The sequence below is a fragment of the Pongo abelii genome, chromosome 3 (genome assembly GCF_028885655.2).
Source record: "Pongo abelii isolate AG06213 chromosome 3, NHGRI_mPonAbe1-v2.0_pri, whole genome shotgun sequence".
In the NCBI taxonomy this organism is placed as follows: Eukaryota; Metazoa; Chordata; class Mammalia; order Primates; family Hominidae; genus Pongo; species Pongo abelii.
The window spans coordinates 94,935,569-94,957,085 of NC_071988.2; the positions used below are offsets into that span (position 1 = coordinate 94,935,569).

General features: G+C 39.2%; 1 long non-coding RNA gene and 1 pseudogene across 2 annotated transcripts in view; both read right to left on the minus strand.

The window, feature by feature from the left end:
• Positions 1-7,929, minus strand: part of LOC129059003 (uncharacterized) — a 65,795-nt gene extending 57,866 nt beyond the window's left edge. Inside the window, exons 1-2 of one of the 2 annotated variants that reach the window (XR_010139723.1) lie at positions 7,763-7,886; positions 5,919-6,137 (exon numbers count right to left, since the gene is read on the minus strand). This is a non-coding gene — a long non-coding RNA (uncharacterized LOC129059003). Of the gene's footprint in view, positions 1-5,918; positions 6,138-7,762 lie in introns of both variants that reach the window. The other variant, XR_010139724.1, reaches the window with a different exon arrangement.
• A 38-nt stretch (positions 7,930-7,967) lies between these two features.
• Positions 7,968-13,240, minus strand: LOC129059179 (uncharacterized; annotated as a pseudogene).
• Positions 13,241-21,517: the final 8,277 nt, after the last annotated feature.

The window sequence follows — 21,517 nt, forward strand, 5'->3', positions numbered from 1 at the left end:
GTGAAATTACTATTTCATATGGTAATTCTTTTTTTTTGAGGAACTATCATACTTTTCCACAGATGCTGCATTATTTTATATTCCCACCAGCAATGCACAAGAGTTCCAATTTCTCCCTCCACATTGTCACCAACACTTGTTATTTTCTGGATTTGTATTTGTTTGTTTTGTTTATTACTTTGTTTTCTAACAGGCTTCCTAAGGATATTGAAGTGTTATCTCAAGGTAGTCTTAATTTGAATTTCCATAGTGTTTAATGATGTTGGGACAACTTTACTGTTTGTATTGGTCATCTGTATATCTTCTTTGGAGAAATATCTATCCACGTCTTTTGCCCATTTAAAAAATTGGGTTGCTTTCATTGTTGTTAAGTTGTAGGAGTTTTAATGTATTCTGGATAATAACCACTTATCAGATGCATGATTTGAAAATATTTTCTTCTATTCCATAGGTTGCTGTGACGGTGTCCTTTGATGCACAAAAGTATTATATAAATTTACTCTGTTGATAGTGTTCTTTGATGCACAAAAGTGTTTAATTTTGATACAGTCCAATTTACCCTTTTTTTCTTTTTTGTTGTGTGTGATTTTGGTGCCATATGTGTTAAAACTTTTGTAATATTAGATCTTTCTCCAATATGATCTGCAGAATTTATACTATCTTATGTTCTAGACTTTAAGGAAAATGTATTTTTATGAGGATTAAAATATTGAGAAACAAAATGCAAGGAGTTCCAGGATCCATCTGGGGATTGTTCCCTTGCTCATAGGTGCTTGTTATATGATTCAAGTACCAGTAGCTCATAAGAAAAAGACACAGTTACTAAATAAGCCCTCCGAGGAAATGCAAAGTTCCCTATCTCTCCTGAAATTCCCCTGCTAGGAATTATTGGATATGGATTGTTACGGAAAGAAGGATAGTATGGTTAAAAATATTGCTATAAAAAGTATTTTATGTTATATAAAAATTCAAAAATATTATCATTCCGAGTGAGCTTGGAATGTATCATTTCCTAACTCCACGGTGCCAGTCAGCATGAGACCTTTAAATTCTCCCAAGATTCTGTATTGCTGACCGGTTTTCGTCCTTCTAAAAGGATGGAAATTTCTCTAAAAGTCTAAGGAGGCCACAGCCACTGGGGGTATATGCTGCTCATAGCAACAAGAGTTATTTTTTATTTTTTATTTTCCTGTAAAAATAGTGAGTAAATAATGCCAGATACCATATGCAAACACTGAATTAATGAAAAGAGCTAGTGACAAAGATGCTTTACATATAAATTTTTCTTGTTTTCGTACATGTAAGTATTTACTCTTCTAAAAGGTAGTAATGCCTTTGTCACCAAGTCTGGTTCCAAAATCAGCCCCCTCTCTATTACACCACAGAATCTTGCCAGAATCATTCAAATCAATTTCGTAGGAATTCATCAACAAACATCTATTAATCTCTCTGCTGGAAACTTCAGGCAAATGCATCTTTTTGGGATTTTGCCAAGCACTGAATCATGAAAATACAGAGTTGGAACTGAAAAAGTTACAAATCATTTGTGTCTCACTTGGGAAGAGTGACATGTGTTAGACTGATAGCATAGTTCTTCCTACATGGTTGTGAAAATTCTCTCCAAGCACGTAGTCTGCATCTACTCCAGTAGTAAAGCTAATTGTTTGGAAAAACCTGTTGAGACCAAGGCAGAGCTTAGTCTGTAATAATTTGACTGATTGCATATCTTATAGCCCTGGGTCTTGAAACTAAGTTGTACTGCCATGAGAAACACCTACACTTCCCCAATTTTTAAAATTTTTTAAAAATTCCTTCCTTCCTTCCTTCCTTTCTTTCTTGGCTGTTTCTGGCCAAAATGCAGAATTTGCATTTGCCAATCTGAAATCAAATCATATATAATTAGAAACCAGTTGGATGTTGAGAAAAAGCAGAACTGGGACACTTTATGAGATATCAAAGACTGATATCTGAAAGTCTTTAAATTCTGTAGATAAAATTTCAGTGCAAGGGATGATAGTATTCATGATTCCAGGTTCTATTGCTATCCAATTTAAGAAATTAAAGTGAATTTAAGTCCTTTTGGAAACAAAGCTGGATGCATTTACTGGCTAATTTTACACTCTGATAGCAAAATACTCAAGCAGCTTGATTGAAAAGAGAAACCATTTGTAAAACCAACAGTATTGGAAACCACCTGGATGATTCTCTTGTCTTAGTAAGCCTGAGGGCAAAAGAGTAGGATAAATACAGCATTTCTGCTACCCTGTGTTTGGTAGCTAAACTATTATTATCTTTATTTATTTATCCTATTATAATATTTGTGACTCAAAGAAAGGGTAGAACTTAATTAAAGAGAAAAATTAGCATCAATAACAATCACTTTCCAAGGTATAATGGTTCAGAAACAGAGGCATTAGAAATCCATCTGCAATGGTTTGAATAATTGTCCTCTCTAAAACTTATGTTGGGCCAGGCATGGTGGCTCATGCCTGTAATCCCAGCACTTTGGGAGGCTGAGGAGGGAGGAACACCTCAGGTCAGGAGTTTGAGACCAGCCTGGCCAACATGGTGAAACCCTGCCTCTACTAAAAATACAAAAATTAGCCAGGCATGGTGGCAGGCGCCTGTAATCCTAGCTACTTGGGAGGCTGAGACAGGAGAATTGCTTGAATCTGGGAGGCAGAGGATGCAGTGAGCTGAGATCATGCCACTGCACTCCAGCCTCCAGCCTGGGCAACAAACAGCAAAACCGCTTCTTTAAAAAAAAAAAAAAAAAGAAACTTATGTTGAAATGTAATCCCCAATGTGGCAATACTGAAAAGTGGGACTTTTAAGAAGTGATTGGGTAACATGGCTGGGCGCAGTAGCTCACTCCTGTAATCCCAGCCCTTTGGGCAGCCGAGGCAAGAGGATCACCTGAGGTCAGGAGTTCAAGACCAGCCTGGCCAACATGGTGAAACCCTGTCTCTACTAATAATAAAAAATTAGCCGAGCATGGTGGCACGTGCCTGTAGTCCCAGCTACTTGGGAGTCTGAGGCAGGAGAATCGCTGGAACCTGGGAGGTGGAGGTTGTAGTGAGCTGAACTCAAGCCACTGCACTCCAGCCTGGAGACAAAGTGAGACTCCATCTCAAAAAAAAAAAAAAAAAAAAAGAAGTGATTGGGTAACGAGAGTTCTGCCCTCATGAATGGATGAATCCACTCATGAATTAATTGATTGATGAATGTGTTAATGGATTAATTGATTATTATAGGACTGGGACTGGTGGCTTTAGAAGGTAAGCAAGAGGGACTAGAGCTGGCATGCTCAGCCCTCTTGCCACGTAATGTCCGGTGCTGCTTTGGAACTCTGCAGGGAGTCCACACCAGCAACAAAGCCCTTATCAGATGCAGCCCCTCAACCTTGGAGTTCTCAGCCTTCATAACTATAAGTATTCACTTATTTTCTTTATAAATTACCCAGTTTTTATAAATCAACAGAAAATAAATTAAGACACCACCTAAATACCAACTCAACTGTGCAGGTGAACAATGAGCACACTCATCGGAATAGCTGAAATAAAAAACCAGACAATTCCAACTATTGGTGAAGATGTGAAGCAACTGGAACTCTCAGACTTTGCTGATAGGAGTGTAAATAATACAGTTTGGAAAACTGGCTGCATCTACCAAAGCAGACATACACATTACCTTTGACCCAGTAAGTCCCTTATGTAAACTCGACAGAAAATGTGCGCATATATTCCTAAAAACACACATAGTAGAATGTTAATAGCAGTACTCTCTGTGGTGGTCCTAGATTAGAAAATTACCCAAAAGTCTGCCAACAATAAAAAATATAAATCAAATATGATATATCATATAAAGGAATACTATATAGCATTGCGGAAACATTGAGAATAAGCTATTTATAATTATACACAAAAATATTAATGAATCTTACAAGCATATTGTTGAGTTTAAAGAGCCAGGCACAAAAACCCACATACTGTATGATTCAATTTCTTAACAAACAAAAACAGGTAAAAACAATGTATGCTTTTAAAAATCAGAATCATGGTAACTCTAGAGACACAGGATGTACTGGTAATATTCTGTTCCTTGATATGGGAGCTAGTTCAGTTTGTAAAAACTCTTCCTGAGATTGAAATATGTGCACTTTTAAGTTATATGTTACATTCAATAAAAATCTTTTAAAAATAATGAGTAAACATTCTCTGAGGTATAGCATAGAATGTGCAGAAATAGGAAAGACAGTTCTTCATGGAACATGGACCTGGGGATAGGATTGAGGGTGAATGTGTGTGGAAAAACATTGGGATTACAAAATACAGGGCAGTGTCACAATTTAGAGACACTAAGCTAAGGTGCAGCTGAAAACATATGTGTGGGAGTTGGTCCAGATTCTCCGAGAAGCAGACATCAAGATAGGATTGGGCATGCAAGAAGTTTATTAAAGTAAGTGTATGTGAGAGGAAATGGGCAGGCAGCTGGGAGAGGCTGACGAAGACATCAGACCATGATGCGGGATTGACCTTGAGTGAAGGGGGAAGTGAATGTAGGTTGGGTGGAACATCTTGGACTGCAGTGCAGTCCAAGTCAAGGGAACTTTTCCAAGTCAAGGGAAAGTTCAGTAAGGTCACTGGGGAATCCCAGCGTCCAAGTCACCTGTTAGAGGAAACCTGCGTCTCCCAGGAAGGGGGTCTATGTTAGTATTCCGCTGTGCTTCTTTATCAGTTAGGAACAATGCTTGGGAAGCTTAGTCTTGGGACAAAAGTAATGATGAATTTTAAAGCATAACGTAAGAGCCACCAGTCAATTATGCTCCTTGTAGTCAGGGATCCAGAGGTACATTTTCTTGACTGCCACAACAAGAAGACAAAGCCTGTGACAATGGCCTGCTGGTAAAAAGCCTCTCTAAACTAAAAGCTTTGATTTTTAGTATTTGACAATTTCCTTGGTGTAAATATTTTCACTACACTGTTTTTCAAGTTAAAAATGGTTTTGCAAATGGTTGGTAAAATTTCTGAATGTCTGATAATCCACTCTCATGACATAGTATCAGCCAGCTCCAGCATACCACTCCTTGTAAAGTTTGACTCTACAGGCAAAACAAAAGCCAATGTTTATCACAGCAAAAACTTTAGAAAGTGTTCACAATAGAAAGTCTTATGTTTTACTTTTTCCTAAAGTAAAATGATTGTCTAAAAGCTACTGATGGGGACAGGAGGCAGAGAAATTCTGGGCAGAAAAGGGCAGATCCCTGGTGAAGCTTCAACCTCAAGCCTAAAACCCTGAGACCACAGCCCAAAGTGAGAACTTATAACCCTATTTTCCCACTCAAATGTTGCCTTTTCCTAAGCCACCCATGGCCCTGCTCCACCCCATCATGTACCTATAAAGACCCTGGACTCAGCAAGCAAAGCAGAGAAGCAGCTGGATATTGAGGACTATGGCTAAATGTCAGAGCGAAGTGGCTGGACTTCAAAGGGACAGCTTGATGGCATAACTTTGGAGAAGAATCCTGCCTGAGACAGCTGGACTTCAGAGGAAGATTATCTTCCTGCCCTGTTCCCTTTTCAGCTCCTCTTCCCACTGAAGGCCACTTTCATCAGCAATAAAATCACACACATTTAACATCCTTCAATTCGTTTGTGCAACCTCATTTTTCCTGGATGCTGAAGAAGAGCTTGGGAGCCATAAGTGTGGATACAAAAGGCTGTCTAAGGCAGAGGACCCACTGAGCTGTTAACACTTAAGCGGTCTGTGGACAGCAGAGCTAAAAGAGCACGGTAACATGCTTTCTGAAGCTTCAAGGGTCACAGGCACCCCCCTGTAGATGCTGCTGCTGTGGGGCCTGCACAGAGTTTGCCCCTGTCGGTACCCAAAAGTGCTCACCCCAAATCCTGCCCGCTCACCTGTGTGCTCCCTCCTGCAGTAAGTCTGAGTAAGTGGAGTTCACTCATGCCAGCACTGAAGTGGACAGCTGTTTCCAGCACTCCTGCAATCCAGTTCTCGCCTCATCACTCATGCACACCCTTCTGCAAGGAGTTAAGAGCTGCTGGCTGAGTAAATGAGGCACCCCTGTTGTGAATCCTGCGAAGGGGTCAGCGAAATATCCTGCTTCATGTGGGGGCCTGTACAGGATACATAAGAAGAGTGAGTAAATGCGGATTAGCTGGATCTGTCTCTTCACTTCTTTTCCAAGATTTCTTGTCCTCAGACTTTCCTCTGAGCTATGCCATTTGCAGGGGACAGGATGCAACCCTGTTACCTCTCTCTTTCTGGTGCAAGGAATGTTGGCTCTGTTTACCTTCATGGGGGTCTGGCCTTCGTGTCAGACCAGAATAAAGTCCTGGGGCAACTGTAGGCATCTGGCCAAGGTCACTACTCAGTGTTGTCAGAAGGCCCCTAGAGGGGCTCCAGTCCCCAACTGCCCATTAGGATATTAACCAAGACCCTAGACTTTTCTATGGTATCTTTCCTTTTCTTCTTTCACAGTTTGACATGACTCCTATCTCTATTTTCGTAATAATAAGAGTTTTACTGCAAACTGCAGACATTTTACTAGATAGAATGAGCTTTTGGCCCAGCCATCAGATATGCAATTCAGAACAATGTGATTTCCATCTGTACTAGTCAGGGTTCTCTGAGAGACAGGACTAATATGATACATTGTGTATATGAAACCAAGTTTATTAAGTAGTATTGACTCACACGATCACAAGGTGGAGTCCCACAGTAGGCCATCTGCAAGCCAGTCCAAGTCTGAAAACCTCAAAAGTAAGGAAACCAACAGTACAATTTTCAGCCTGTGGCCAAAGGCCTGAGAGCCCCCAGCAAACCACTGTTGTAAGCCCAAGAGTCCAAAAGCTGAAAAGCTGAGAGTCCAATGTCCAAGGGCAGGAAGCAAACAGCATGAGAGAAAGATGGAGGCCAGAAGACTTAGCCAATCTCATCCCTCCATATTCATCTGCCAACTTTTATCCTAGCCATGCTGGCAGCTGATTAAATAGTGCCCACCCAGACTGAAGGTTGGTCTGCCTCTCCCAGTCCACTGACTCAAATGTTAATCTTGTTTGGCAACACCCTCACAGACACACCCTGGAACAATACTTTACATCCTTTAATCCAATCAAAATTTGATACTCGATATTAACCATCACAAGTCCACCTCTTGTCAACTTGAACCTATATACATCTCCTGAAATTATACATAATCTTCAAATAAAGACAATAATAAGGTCATAATTATGCCTTACATAATAGAGCTATCCTTTGTACAACCAGAAACACACCAATCCCCAATCTAAATGCTATTACATAAAGTTAATAACACTTAGATGCAGATATGACGTCAATAAACCTTATGTCACATGATAAAGAAAAAAAGAAAATGAAAATGTTTTCTTAGTACAAGTGTATACGTGCACAAACATGTTCTTAACAAAATAAGGAGAAAATACTTATGACAATTACAGTCCTCATTTCTGCATCTAGTCATGCGTTCATATCTGGTATTGATGACTACCTTCTTCTACTACCCATTCTATATTCCCTTTGTCTTCAGCAAGCACTTCAGCAGGTTGTGGTTTTTTACCTGGCAGAGTGACCCAAACCTTTATTCTTGAAGGATCTGGGCCATTTGTAGTCCTGTCTGGGTTGGTCTGTTGTAGTTTCTCATTGACCTTTATCATAGGGCATAGTAATACTAACAGACACCCTAAGGGATCTCCTATATTCCATGAGTACTCTTCCTTACCTCCATTGTGGAGTAGTAGGCTGATTTCATCTTGATAGTCTGGGTCAGTCACCCCAGCCAACAGTGTAACTCTTTTCTTAGCCTGTTGACTTAGAGGTAGGAGGAGCCCAAGGTGGCCAGGTGACAATCTTAACTTCCAGTTTAATGAAATCATAGTTGTGTCTCCTGGCAACAGCATTCCTCCCTCTAGAACTAAGACCTCTAGGCCGGCAAAACATAATGTCATGGGAACAGGAAGCAAAATTTTGCTAGTGGGTCACTAGGGGTGATGATGAGTGGTGCCATTTCCACTTCCATCCCTTGATTTCTGGACCTGTGAATCCTGGCTATGGGAGAAACTGTACCATATATTGGACACTAAATCAGAGCATACACAACCTTCTGAAGAACTTTGCCTCAGCCATGCAAAGTATTGTCACCTAGTTGGCATTGTAATTGTGACTTCAAAAGGCCATTCTACTGTTCTATCAATCCAGCTGCTTCAGGATGATGGATAACATGGTAAAACCAGTGAATTCCATGAGCGTGAACCCACTGTCACACTTCTTTAGCTGTAAAGTGAGTGCCTTGGTCAGAGGCAATGCTGTGTATAATACCATGATGGTGGATAAAATATTTTGCGAGTCCACAGATGGTGGTCTTGGCAGAAACATTAGTGTAGGATAGGAAACCCATATCCCAAGTAAGTGTCTATTCCAGTGAGGACAAACTGCTGCTCTTTCCATGATGGAAGAGGTCCAGTATAATCAACTTGCCACCAAGTAGCTTGCTGAACACCCCAAGAAATGGTGCCATATTGAGGGCTCATAGTTGATCTCTGATGCCGGCAAGTTGGGCACTCAACAGTAGTCGTAGCTGTGTCAGCCTTAGTGAGTGGAAGTCTATGTTACTGAGCCCACGTGTAACCTTCATCCCTGCCACCATGGCCACTTTGCTCATGGGCCCATTGGGCAATGACAGGGTGGCTTGGGAAAGAGGCTGAGTGGTATCCACAGAACAAGTCATCCTAGCCACCTGATTATTAAAATGCTCCTCTGCTAAGGTCACCCTTCAGTGAACACTCACATGAGATACAAATATCTTTACAGTGTTTGACCACTCAGAGAGGTCCACACACATATGTCTTCCCCAAATTTCTTTGTCACCAATTTTCCAATCATGCTTCTTCCAAGTCCTTGACCATCTGGCTCAACCATTGGCTACAGCCCATAAACCAATATATACTTGCACATCTGGCCATTTCTTCTTCCAAGCAAAGTGCACACCCAGGTACACTGCTTGAAGTTCTGCTCACTGGGAAGATTTCCCTTTGCCATTGTCCTTTAGGAATGTCCTGGAAAGGGGCTGTAGTGCTGCAGCTGTCCACATTCAGGTGGTGCCTGCATATCATGGAGAGCTATCTGCAAACAGGGACATTGTCTTCTCTTCCTCTATCAATTGATCATAGGGAACTCCCCATGAGGCCATCGCTGAAGGCTGGAGGACAGAAGGGAGGGTGACAGGAGTGGGGACCATGGTCATTGGAGCCACTCTTTCATGTAACTTGCTTGTGACCTCAGGACTTGCTCAAGCCCGATCACATATACACCACTTCCATTTAATGATGGAATGCTTCTGTGCATACCTCACTTTGTGGCTAAATGGATCAGGAAGCACCCAGTTTATGATAGGCATTTCAGGTCGCATGGTGACTTGATAACCTATAGTCAAATGTTCAGTTTCTACCAAAGCCCAGTAACAGGCCAAAAGCTGTCTCTCAAAAGAAGAGTAGTTATCTGCAGAAGATGGCAGGTCCTTGCTCCAAAATCTTAGAGGCCTTTGCTATGATTCACCTATAGGGGCCTGCCAAAGCTCCAAACAGCATCCCTATCTGCCACTGACACCTCAAGCACCATTGGGTCTGCTGGGTCATATGGCCCAAGTGGCAGAGCAGCTTGCACAGCAGCCTAGACTTGTTGCAGAGCCTTCTCTCGTTATGGACCCCATTCAATTCTAGGAGCCTTCCAGGTCACTCAATGAATGGCTGGAGTAAGACACTCAAATGAGGAATGTGTTGCCTCCAAAATCCAAATAGGCCTACTGGCATTATGCCTCTTTATTGGTTGTAGGGGCGGCCAAATGCAGCAACTTATCCTTCACTTTAGGAGGAATATCTCAACAGGTCTCACACCACTGGACCCCTGGAAATTTTGCTGAGGTAGAAGTTCCCTGAATTTCAGTCAGATTTATTTCCCATCCCCTGGCATGCAAATATCTCACCAATAAGTCCAGTGTGTTTGCTACTTATCACCTACTGGATCCAGTCATCCTAATGTCATCAATGTAATGGACCAGTGTGATATCTTGTGGAAGGGAAAAGGGATTAAGATATCTGCAAACAAGATTATGACGCAAAGCTGGAGAGTAATATACCCCTGAGGTAGGGCAGCTGAAGGTGATTTGCAAGCTGAAGGCAATTTGCTTCTGGTGGTCCTTGTGGACAAGAATGGAGGAAAAGGCATTTGCCAAATCAGTGGTTGCATACCAGGTACCAGGAGGTGTGTTAATTTGTTCAAGCAATGAAACCACATCTGGTACAGCAGCTGAAATTGAAGTCACCATTTGATTAAGATTACAGTAATCCGCTGTCATTCTCCAAGATCCATCTATCTTCTGTATGGGCCAAACAGGAGAGTTGAACAGGGATCTGCGTCTTTCAAATCCTTCATGGTGGCACTGATCTCTGCAATCTCTTCAGGGATGAAATATTGTTTTTGACTTACTATTTTTTTAGGTAGAGGCAGCTCCAATGGCTTCCATTTGAGCTGCCTTTCATTTTCCACCATAATAACCCTCACCCTACCAGTAGGGAGCCAATGTGGGGATTCTACCAGCTGCTAAGTATGTCTATGTGAATTATGCATTCTGGCACTGGGGAAATGACCACAGGATGAGTCTGGGTACCCATTGGACTGACTGGAAGTGAGACATTAGCTAAAACTCCATTCATTACCTGACCTACATAAGCCCCTACTTTAACTGGAGGACCACAATGGCATTTTGGGTTCCCTGGAATGAAAGTCAGCTAAGAGCCAGTGACCACTATTCCCCAAATAATCTGATCATTTTCCTTTCTGTAATGCACAGAAAGGCTACAAGAGGTGAACCCCAGAGGCCCCTCTAGTAATGGAGCCAGCTCCCTCTTGCCTGCTCCTCTTGGTCCACCCCATCCTCCCTATCCAGTTTATCTCTCTTGTTTGCTCCCTCCTAGAAATCCTCACCCTAGATAAGCCCCAGTCCCACTCTTGCCCCTCCAACAGATGCCTGGTGAATTTGGCCCCAGTAAGATCCAGGTCCCCTTCCCTCTACAGGACGTAAGGCCAATTAAGGGGGATCTTGGCAAGTTTTCACATGATGCTGACAAATGTATAGAGGCTTTCCAGAATTTAACTCAAGTATTTGAACTCTCCTGGAAAGATGTTATGTTACTTTTGAATCAAACCCTGACTAACACTGAGAAGCAGGCTGCTCTGAAAGTGACAGAGAGATTTGGGGAATGAGCTTTCTATCACATACAGTGTCAGGGAAGGGGTCAAACTTTATCCAACTAGAAGAGAAGCAGTACCATTGGATAACCCTAAATGGGATCTCACTGACAAGATGGGAGAATGGAAGAGGAGACACTCTCAGGTGTGCATAATGGAGGGATTATGTAGGACTAGAACTAAGCTTCTCAATTATTCTAAGTTATCCATGATAGACCAGGGATTTGATGAGAATCCCACTGCTCTCCTGGAAAGGTTAAAAGAGGTCGTGGTAAAGCACAACTCTCTACTTCCCGATTTAGTTAAAGGACAACTAATCCTAAAGGATAAATTTATTACTCAGGCAGCCCCTGAGATCAGGAGGAAGCTGCAGAAACAGGCCCTGGGAACTTTAGACAACCTCCTGAAAGCAGCCACCTGTGTTTTACAATAGGTCACTGGAATAGATTCTTGAATTTGTTACACCCATGTAAATGCCTGGGAAGCTGATGAACCCAAAGAGTACTCAAAGTACCAATATGAAGAGGTTGGGGATCTCAAGCTAAAAATTACAAAAGATAAGTGTTAATACTTAAACTTCCATGGATATCCTCTTTATAGTCTTGCCTATGTTTGATGTTTTTACCTTTATTCTGTTCTATACCGCAGGATACAATATTGTGTCCAGAGGGAATGGTATATTTTACTTCTTATTTCTGTAAACTTTGTCATTAGATTATCTCCTTTTAACCCCATTTTGTATAATACATATATTTGATCCACGCAAACTTATCCCTGTAAAACTTGTTTCTTCTCACCTAAAGGCGATCAAATTCCAAAGGGGCATGTAACTGGAGCCTCGGACAATGGCTCCCTTTTACCAGAGGCCCTTAGGTAAACCTCTGAGGGAAATCTGACTGCTGTTTTCTTCAAAACAATGTCCCCAGTAAGCAGGAAGTAGCTACTGTCTGTATTCTAATGGCAGTTAGATGTTCCGCTTTGAAAGGGGAAATGATGGGGAAAGGAGGCAGAGAAATTCTAGATAAAAAAGGGCAGGTCCCTGGTGAAGCCCCATCCTCGAGCTGAAAAGCCTGAGACCATGGCCAAAGTGAGAACTGTTTTCCCATGCGAACTTTGCCTTTTCCTAAGTCACCCATGACCCTGCGCCACCCCATCCTGTGCCTATAACGACTCCACACTCAGCCAGCAGAGGGAGAAGAGCTGGACCTTGGGGACTACAGCTAGACATTGGAGAGAAGTGGCTTGACTTCAGAGAGACGGCTTGACCACATAACTTTGGAGAAGAATCCTGCTGAACATAGCTGGACTTCAGGGGAAGATTACTTCCCCTTTTCAGCTCTCTTTCCCACTGAGAGACACTTTCATTAGCAATAAAATCTCCCACATTTACCATCCTTTAAATCATTCATGCGACATCATTTTCCGTGGACACCTGACAACAGCTTGGGAGCCACAAGTGTGAATACAAAAGGCTTCATACTGACTCTTTTCCCTTGCTGGCAGAAGGCAGCCACCTCACATGAAAAGAAAGAAGGCCAACTGAACTGTTAACACTTTAGCTGTCTGTGGATGGGAGAGCTAAAAGAGTACTGTAACATGTCCTCTGGGGCTTCAGGGGTCACAGGCACCATCCCATTGATGCTGCTGCAAAGCCCACATGGAGTTTGCTCCTGCCAGTGCCTAAAAGCGCTTGCCCTAGCTCTTGCACTCGCTCACCTGTGCACTCCCTCCTGAAAGGGGTGGAACACAGCAGGTGCAAGTGAGTGGCATTTGCTCCTGCTGGCACCAAAACAGCCAGCTTGTTCCAGGGCTCATGCAATCCAGTTCCTGTCTCATTTGATAGCGTGCTCCCTCCCACAAGAGTTGAAAACTGCTGACTGAGTAAATGAGGCACCTCTGTTGTGAGTCCTGTGAAAGGGTCAGGGAAATATTCTGCTTCACTACCAAAAGACATGCTTTCTTGAGTAGGCTGACAGAACTATTAGGGAGGATAGTTTTATTTCTTCGTGCGTTTTCTGGGAATCCTTGCTACTTGTGGCATATACATGAGATGGATTCTCTGTGTCCTTGCATTAGCCATCTCCACCTTAGTGAATCCAGGTCTGCACTGTTCCTTATTATGATTTCCTTTTCTTCCCTTTTTGACACAGTAAGATCACCTGGATGTTGCTCAAAATGATGGCATGCAATACTTTTTAAACATTTGGAGATCAGATGAGACTGGGTGTGTTCAGGATGTATGGCCATAGAGAGGACAAGATATATAATAAATATTATATATTGTATCTGAGATATATGTATTGACTATGTTGATCTATTATCTATCTATCATCTATCTTTCAAGAATAAAAAATTTATCTTGAACCCACTCCTCTCAAAAAAGAAGTGTGTCAATAAATGTTCAGAAACAATGGTGAGCACGTACCATTTTGTTGATAAAATATATTTTATCTAATTCAGTAGTGCAAGCTATTATTGTCTCTACCACCTCACATGTCCACGTGATAAGAAGGAGTCTGAATAGCTGATGTTAATGTGCCTCAAATTAATTCATGCATTCTTCTTAGGGACTCCTGGTGAGAGTAAAGAAGTGCTATTTGTTGAACACCAACACTAAACACTGTGCTAAGTGCTATATTACAAAGGTGTAGGATCATTGTTGTCCATGCTCTTTCAGGATAAATAAAAATAAAGCAGTATGACAGGAACACAGAGAGGAGAGCTCTGACCTTTGACTCAGGAGACTTCACTGGTTCCACACACATCACTCAGTGAATAACAGTCACATGAGTGACTCTTCATGAAACAGTTGTAAAACACTGTTAAAACTTTCCCCCAGTGACTTATGCATTTATTGCTAATTTGTCAAAATCATCTTCCACTTTGGAAATATATATAGTTAGTACAACTTTACAAATTTATGTTATTTTTAGAAAGCTTCAAAATAGCACCAATTTACTACAAGGACTATGCTGGGGGCTAAACTTTTCCCCTATTCCTAAATTTGTGTGTTAAAGTCTTCAACTCCGTGCCTCAGAATGAATCTCAGACAATATTGCAAATGTTATGGTCCTCTAAAAATATTCCACTTGAATTTTCTATGCAGGCTTTAAAAAATTATTGTTGTATCACTGTGAATTGTCTATACTTTGTTAATTTGGATAGATTTTCTGAGTTCCTAAATTCATTTTTGTGACTTTGTACTAACGTAGTCACAAAGTAACATATCACATGCATTTATGTGGAGATTTGTTGAGAACTTGAAAGAAGTTTCAGTGCCCTAACATCCAGGAATAAACAATAATTAAGTAATTTTAATGTGTCTGGGTCATTGGGGTTGTAGCAAGAATATAGAAAAAGTTAAGAACGCATTTAAGATTGTCTATATTTTCTATCTTTTCACTTGGAATAAGTCTAACTAAATGCTAAATATATTTTAAGTAGATAAATCTTTCTGGATAATTCATGTTGTGTTAAGGATTATTATATATACCCAAGTAAATTTAATTCCTAATATGCTGGGCCCCCAAATATACAGGAAATAAAGATATATAACCTCCCTAAGTGTGTGTTATCTATGTATTTTTATCTATTTATAAAATTTCTTGCTTCATTATGACAATAGTAAAATAATGTATTATAGGCATTTGTTTTTTTAAATTTTGATTTTAAAATAATATTAGATTTAAAGAAGAGTTGTAAAAATTGTACAGACTTCACTTATACACATTTCACTTAACGTTTAATGTTAACATCTTTTATAATCATGGTATATTTATCAAAACTAATATCATATCATCTCTCTGTCTTTCTCTCTTCTTTTTTTTTAAGAAACGGGGTGACTCTCGTTGCTCAGGCTGGAGTGCAGTGGCATGATTCTGTTCACTGCAGCCTCAAACTCCTGGGCTAAAACAATCCTCCTGCCTGGGGGATGATAAGACTACAGGTGCACACTACCATGCCTGGCTAATTTTTTATTTTTTGTGAAATAGAGTCTCATTATGTTGCCCAGGCTTGTCTTGAACCCCTGGCCCTCAAGCAATCCTCCCACCTGAGCCTCCCAAAGCACTGGGATTACAGGTGTGGCCCACCATGCCTGGCTTATTTCTCATTCCTTAGTCTATTGTGACCTTGACACTTTTTATGAGCATTGGTCAGGTATTTTCTAGAACATCTCTCAATTTGGGTTTGTCTGACCCCCCAGTTACGGATTTTAGGAAAAATTATCACAGAGGTAAAGTGCCCTTCTCAGTGCACATGATAACAACATTATGTTTTAACTGGTGATGTAAACGTTGATCATGTGGTTAAAGTGCTGTCAGGCAAGTTTCTTCACTGTAATGTTACTATATTGGCTTTCTATACTCTGTGTTAGAAAGGAGTCACTAAGTCTATTCCACACTCAAGGGGTTGGAAATTAAGTTCCACCTTAAAGAATATGTGATCACGTGTTCAAATCAAAACAATAATTAACAAATATTTTAAAGAAAATACTTTGAGGCTAGTGGCATTTACTTTTAATACTTTTATTAAATATAATTTGTATTAAAACTACAGTTTTTAAAAGTTCTAAATTATATTGCAATTTTATAGACAAATCGTCATAGCTAACACTGGGTGCTTATTCTATGCCAGGCATTGTTCTAAGTGTTCTACCTTTATTGTAACTCTATGAGGTAATTACTATTATTTTTTATATTAGATAAACAAGGTGAAGTGAAGAGAACTTATATAATGTACTCATTATTTTATGGCCAGGAAGCTACAGAGCTGGGACTCAAACCTAGAAAGTGTCAGTCTGGTACAAAGTCTGATTTTCCCTGTCAAACATTATGCTACCTTGCCTTTCTATGAGATAAATAAGTAAAAAGATACATGAAAGTATACTGAAATAAGAGAACATGTATATAATATTGAGCAGTAAGGCTTGACACTCAGGATAGATGTAAAATAAATTGTAAAACATTTCTGTTGAGATTCAGTGGAATTCAAAGTGTCACATCTAAACAGTCTAACATCCATCTTAACACAGTGAAAATTTCATTCATCTGCAGTAGGTATTTAGAATATATAGGTATTTAGAATATACAGGTATCTAGAATATGACCGTTACTCATCAGTTAAAAAACCTCAGACTCCAATAGAAAAATGGACAAGAATATGAATAGGCAATTCACAGAAGCTTAATAGACACTTAGTTTCATTAGTTATCAAAGAAAATCAAACTTAAACCACTACGAGATAGCATCGCATATCCATCAGATGGTCAACAACTGGTAAATCTGGTAACACTGTATTTTGGTGAGGATATGGGAAAATGGAAATTCAGACATGGCCGGGGTAAATATAAATGCACATAACTTTGGAAACTGTCAATACCTAGTGAAAGCTGAAGATATGCAGAACTTATCCCAGCATTATCCCTTCTGTGTCTGCACTAGAGAAATCTTCAACCATGTACATAGGAAGTCGCTATAAGGATGTTCGTGAAGCACTGTTGGTAATAGCAAAAACTATTGACCCTCAGGAGTAAAATTCATAAACAGTGCAATGATATAGAGTTAAAATGAAACTACTCAATCTACTGGTTAAACAAGGGTAAACCTTTAAACATACTTCTGAGTAAAAAAGAATACAAAATGCTTATTCAGTACAATGTCATTCATGTAGATGTTAGGCACTAAATATTATATAGAGAAACATGTATACGGTAAAAGTTCAGAACACTAAAGAGAATGATACTATCATCACAGGATTTGAATAGTGAAGAGAGAAAAGAACTGGCAAATGGGACTTTAGAGTCTATGTATTTTTTAGTTAAAAAAGATTGGAATCACTTATAATCAAATATTAATAGAGCTAATCTCAGAGGTGGGTAGATAGGTAATGGTTATATGCACATATATTTTACTTTTTTGAATAAAATGTTTTATAATTGAGGTCTAAAAGGGTAATATGTGTGGAACTTTTTTTTTTGGCAGGGAAAAATAAGGGGATTTAAATCGTTTCTTCATCAAAAATCCCTTCAAACTTTTATTTGCCAAACTTCCTTCTTCCTTGTTATGAAGATTAGTAACTCCAAACCATATTTACTCCTGCGGTTTCATTCTGAAAAGAGAAAATTTGGCTGGTTTAGATAAAGCATTCCATTAACCTAGATTCTGAACTAAAGGTTCTAAAAGGAAGTTATTATTTTCTCTGGCAGAGATGAAGGGAAAAGCCAAAATATTTTGACGTTGACACAGCTTCTGGAGAAATGCCAAAAAGGTCACTGAGTCTGTGATCCTTCATGGTGTCCACAATGTGGGCTTTGCAATGATCCCAGTCGTGCTTACCACATGGTGCAGGTGTCTTTGGAGCTGAGTAGAAACATTCTGAAAATATGCATGTTGCTGTCCCTGGATAAATGCTTAATACTTAATGCACTGCTTTTCCTTGGTCTCAAAATTGTTCTTAAACTTACTTTGTGTGGCTATCTCAATGTTTATAAGCCAAAGAAAGTCAGCTACCTATTGCTTACTGATGGTACACTGCATGTTAATTTATTATTTTTGGCTTACCTAATACGTTTATATTTTATAAAATGGATATTTTTTGAAGGTATAATTGTGTCAAAGTGTGCACTTTTGGGTGGAGAAGCAAAAGCTTTGTCTCCGTATATAAAGATGATGGATCTTATCTTATGTGCTTATCTTCAATACCTTTACTGGTACTGAATAAATGTTCCTTAGCACTTACCATGGCAGTTTTATTAAACACAAAAATGTATGATTTTTTTCAGAGGTTAAAAAAAGTATAATCTGTATTATTTTAAACATTAGTAAACCAAAGAAATGCTTACTGAAAATTATGGTCCAATACCTAAAACGTCTATTTAATTTGTTTTACATAAAGCCTCCAGAAGGTGGATACAGTTGATTTTAAGTTAATTAATCTCATAAATCATTGTAAAATAAACAAAAGATTATAAATACAGTAATTTTGACAATCTGTTTTAAGTTACTAGAGAAATATTAAAAGCATGCACTTTTGCTTTTTGGATATACTTAATTTGAAGTAAATAATGCATGCTGAGCCAAAAAAATACAGCTTTACCTCTGAATCGTATTTTAAGATTAAGGGGAAAAAGCCATAAAATAATTAACATATTTTTCATTTATCCATATTTTAAATTTATAAAATTTTATTTCAATTATGATGAAAAGTCACTAAGTACTTTTTAAAGTTAGTCTTTTTTTAATTTAATGCTTATAAACTGTATCATGTACTTTTAAAATATAACAGGTTAAAAATCACTTAAAATTATTTTATTTAAATTGTATTTTCCAAAAGAGTAGGCTGTGGGTTAGTCATCTTTGCAATTTGTCATGCCATTTGCTGGGATGACAGCTTCAGCTGGGTTTGTTGTCATCTTGGCCTCAAAAACAGCAAATGATGAAGCAAAGTGTGAGAAATTGTCTCATATTTTATGGCTTACTGAGTGAATGAATCAACTCAGAACGCCGCAGCATTGCCTGTAGAAGTCTGTGTCTGTGAAACCGCTGAAATTCCAAACGGAGTAGCTGATGGACTCTGGGCAGTATTCATGGTCCAAAAGGGTGTTGGCTTTCCTCCCCAGATTTAAGAACTGTAATTTTGAAATGAAGATGACATGTCATTTTCCATTTGTGACAAATCCCAGGAGCTGCTATACTGGTATTCTATCTGAATAAGGATATAAGAAAGATCCAAGTATACCTTCTACTAAGTAAAAACATATCCTTTTAAAGTGTCATGTTTGATGAGTTTTGTTAAAGATATCAACTCATGTAGCCACTGCCACAACCAAGACATAGAATATTTACGTTATGCTCCCAAAGTTTCCTCTTGCCCATTTTTAGTCGGTCACTCTGCCCCCTACCAGTCCCAGATAACCACTGATCTAATTTTATCACTATAGAATTTTATAGAAATAGAATAATGCACTATGCATTCTCATTGTCTGACTTTCACTCGGCATAATATTTGTGAAATTTATTCATGTTTTTGCAGCAGCTCATTCTTTTTAGTCTCTGAGTAGTATTTCATACTATGGGGTTATACCACAATCTTTCCTACATTCATTGTCCTTAGTTTTTTATTTTGTTGACTGAAGTTGCTATGAATACTTATGTCCAATACTTTTTTGGACATATATGCTTTTATTTATCTTGGATTAAATACCTAGAATTGATATTACTGGGTCATGAACCTGTATAGATAATTTTAAAAGAAACTGACAAATTGAGTTAAGAAATTGAGAAAGAAATAAAAGTTTTTTTTGAAACACATGAAAATGGAAATGCAATTTATCAAAACATATGGAATACATTTAAAAAGTACTAAACTTAGTGAAATTAGCACTTTTTTTTTTTTTTTTGAGACAGAGTCTCTCTCTGTCACCCAGGCTGGAGTGCAATGGCTCAATCTCAGCTCACTGCAACCTTCGCTTTCTGGGTTCAAGGGTTTCTCCTGTCTCAGCCTCCCAAGTAATTGGGATTACAGGCACCTGCCACCATGCCCAGCTAATTTGATTTCTGTGTGTGTGTGTGTGTGTGTGTGTGTGTGTTTAGTAGAGACAGGGTTTCACCACGTTGGTCAGGCTCGTCTCTAACTCCTGACCTCAGGTGACCCACCCACCTCACCATCCCAAAATGGTGGGATTACAGGCGTGAACCACTGTGCCCAGCCAAATTAGCACATTTTATATACTGTGTTGAAATTCACAGGAAAGCTGTCTTCTGTAAATGACTTTTGAATACAGATTTGTTCAGACATCTCTAACATTACACGTGCCTGTACTGGTCCACTGGATTGAAGGCAGAGAGAAGGAAGTGAGGAGAGAATGGTTCAAGGCCAAAATGGTCATATTTAGAAGATACCTCAGATTATAACCGTTATTATATATGTGAAATTTTAACATAGTAGAAAAGTTATATGAAATTTCTAGTCTTTCTATATATTTAGAAGTGCTTGATGCATTTAAACGCAGAAGTAGCAGAATAACACTTCTTATAAATAGCTATTAAAAACTGACGGGAGGCCGGGCGCGGTGGCTCATGCCTGTAATCCCAGCGTTTTGGGAGGCCAAGGTGGGCGGATCACCTAAGGTCAGGAGGTTGAGAGTTTGAGACCAGTCTGACCAACATGGAGAAACCCTGTCTCTACTAAAAATACAAAATTAGCCCATTGTGGTGGTGCATGCCTGTAATCCCAGCTACTCAGGAGGCTTAGGCAAGAGAATCTCTTGAACCCAGGAAATGGAGGTTGCAGTGAGCCAAGATCGCGTCATTATACTCCAGCCTGGGCAACAAGAGTGAAATCCCACCAAAAAAAAAAAAAAAAACCAAAAAACTGATGAGAAATACTGTGCTTGGAAGTAGAATTGTTAATCCACCTCTGAACAGTGAACAGTGTACTTTCTATACTTGTTCATTGGGTTGAGGGAGATGGGAGGGAACAAATTGCGAAAGGTATTTTGCTAGTGTGTACTAGAAAATGTCAGCTTATCCATTGTCCTTTATGCCCAAATGCCCTTGACAGTGCATTTTATTTAACTTAACTATACTGTATATACTGTATATATTGGACAAATGAATCCTAATTTTATAATATCTAGTCACTAGATATTAGAGATTGTCAATGTATGACAAAAGGAGAGTTAGTAAACTAACACATTTTGTACACTTTATGTTAAGATGTATAAAAAGATTGTATTTTGAAAAGGACTTCAGGAAGTGAAATGATAGCTTCAGCTTTGACACATATGCCCATATTTACCAGGTTATTCGTAGAGAGGAGTTGAAAGAAATAAAGGATTCTAGACCAGAACGTTCCTATTTAGAAAATACTTTCAGATATAACAGTTGTTTCACGTGTGTAGTTTATTCAACAATACTGTGTATATAGTAAACAAACTTAAGTCTTTATTTGAAACAGCTAGTCTTTCTACATAAAGTACATAAATATGTTAAAAGTAGAGGTAGTAAATTACACATTTTATAGATAGCCTTTTTATATAAAATATTGTCCCTTGGAAAGTGATCAAACCACTCCTCTGAGCAGTACACATTATTTGTGCTGGTATAGGGAGGAAGGAGGAGAAGAAAGTGCAAAGGCCTTTACACCAGTGTGTTTATGGTGAGGCACAATTGACCACTGTTCCTTGTATCTACATTTTCTTTTATTTTGCTGTGTATACAGTATATATAAA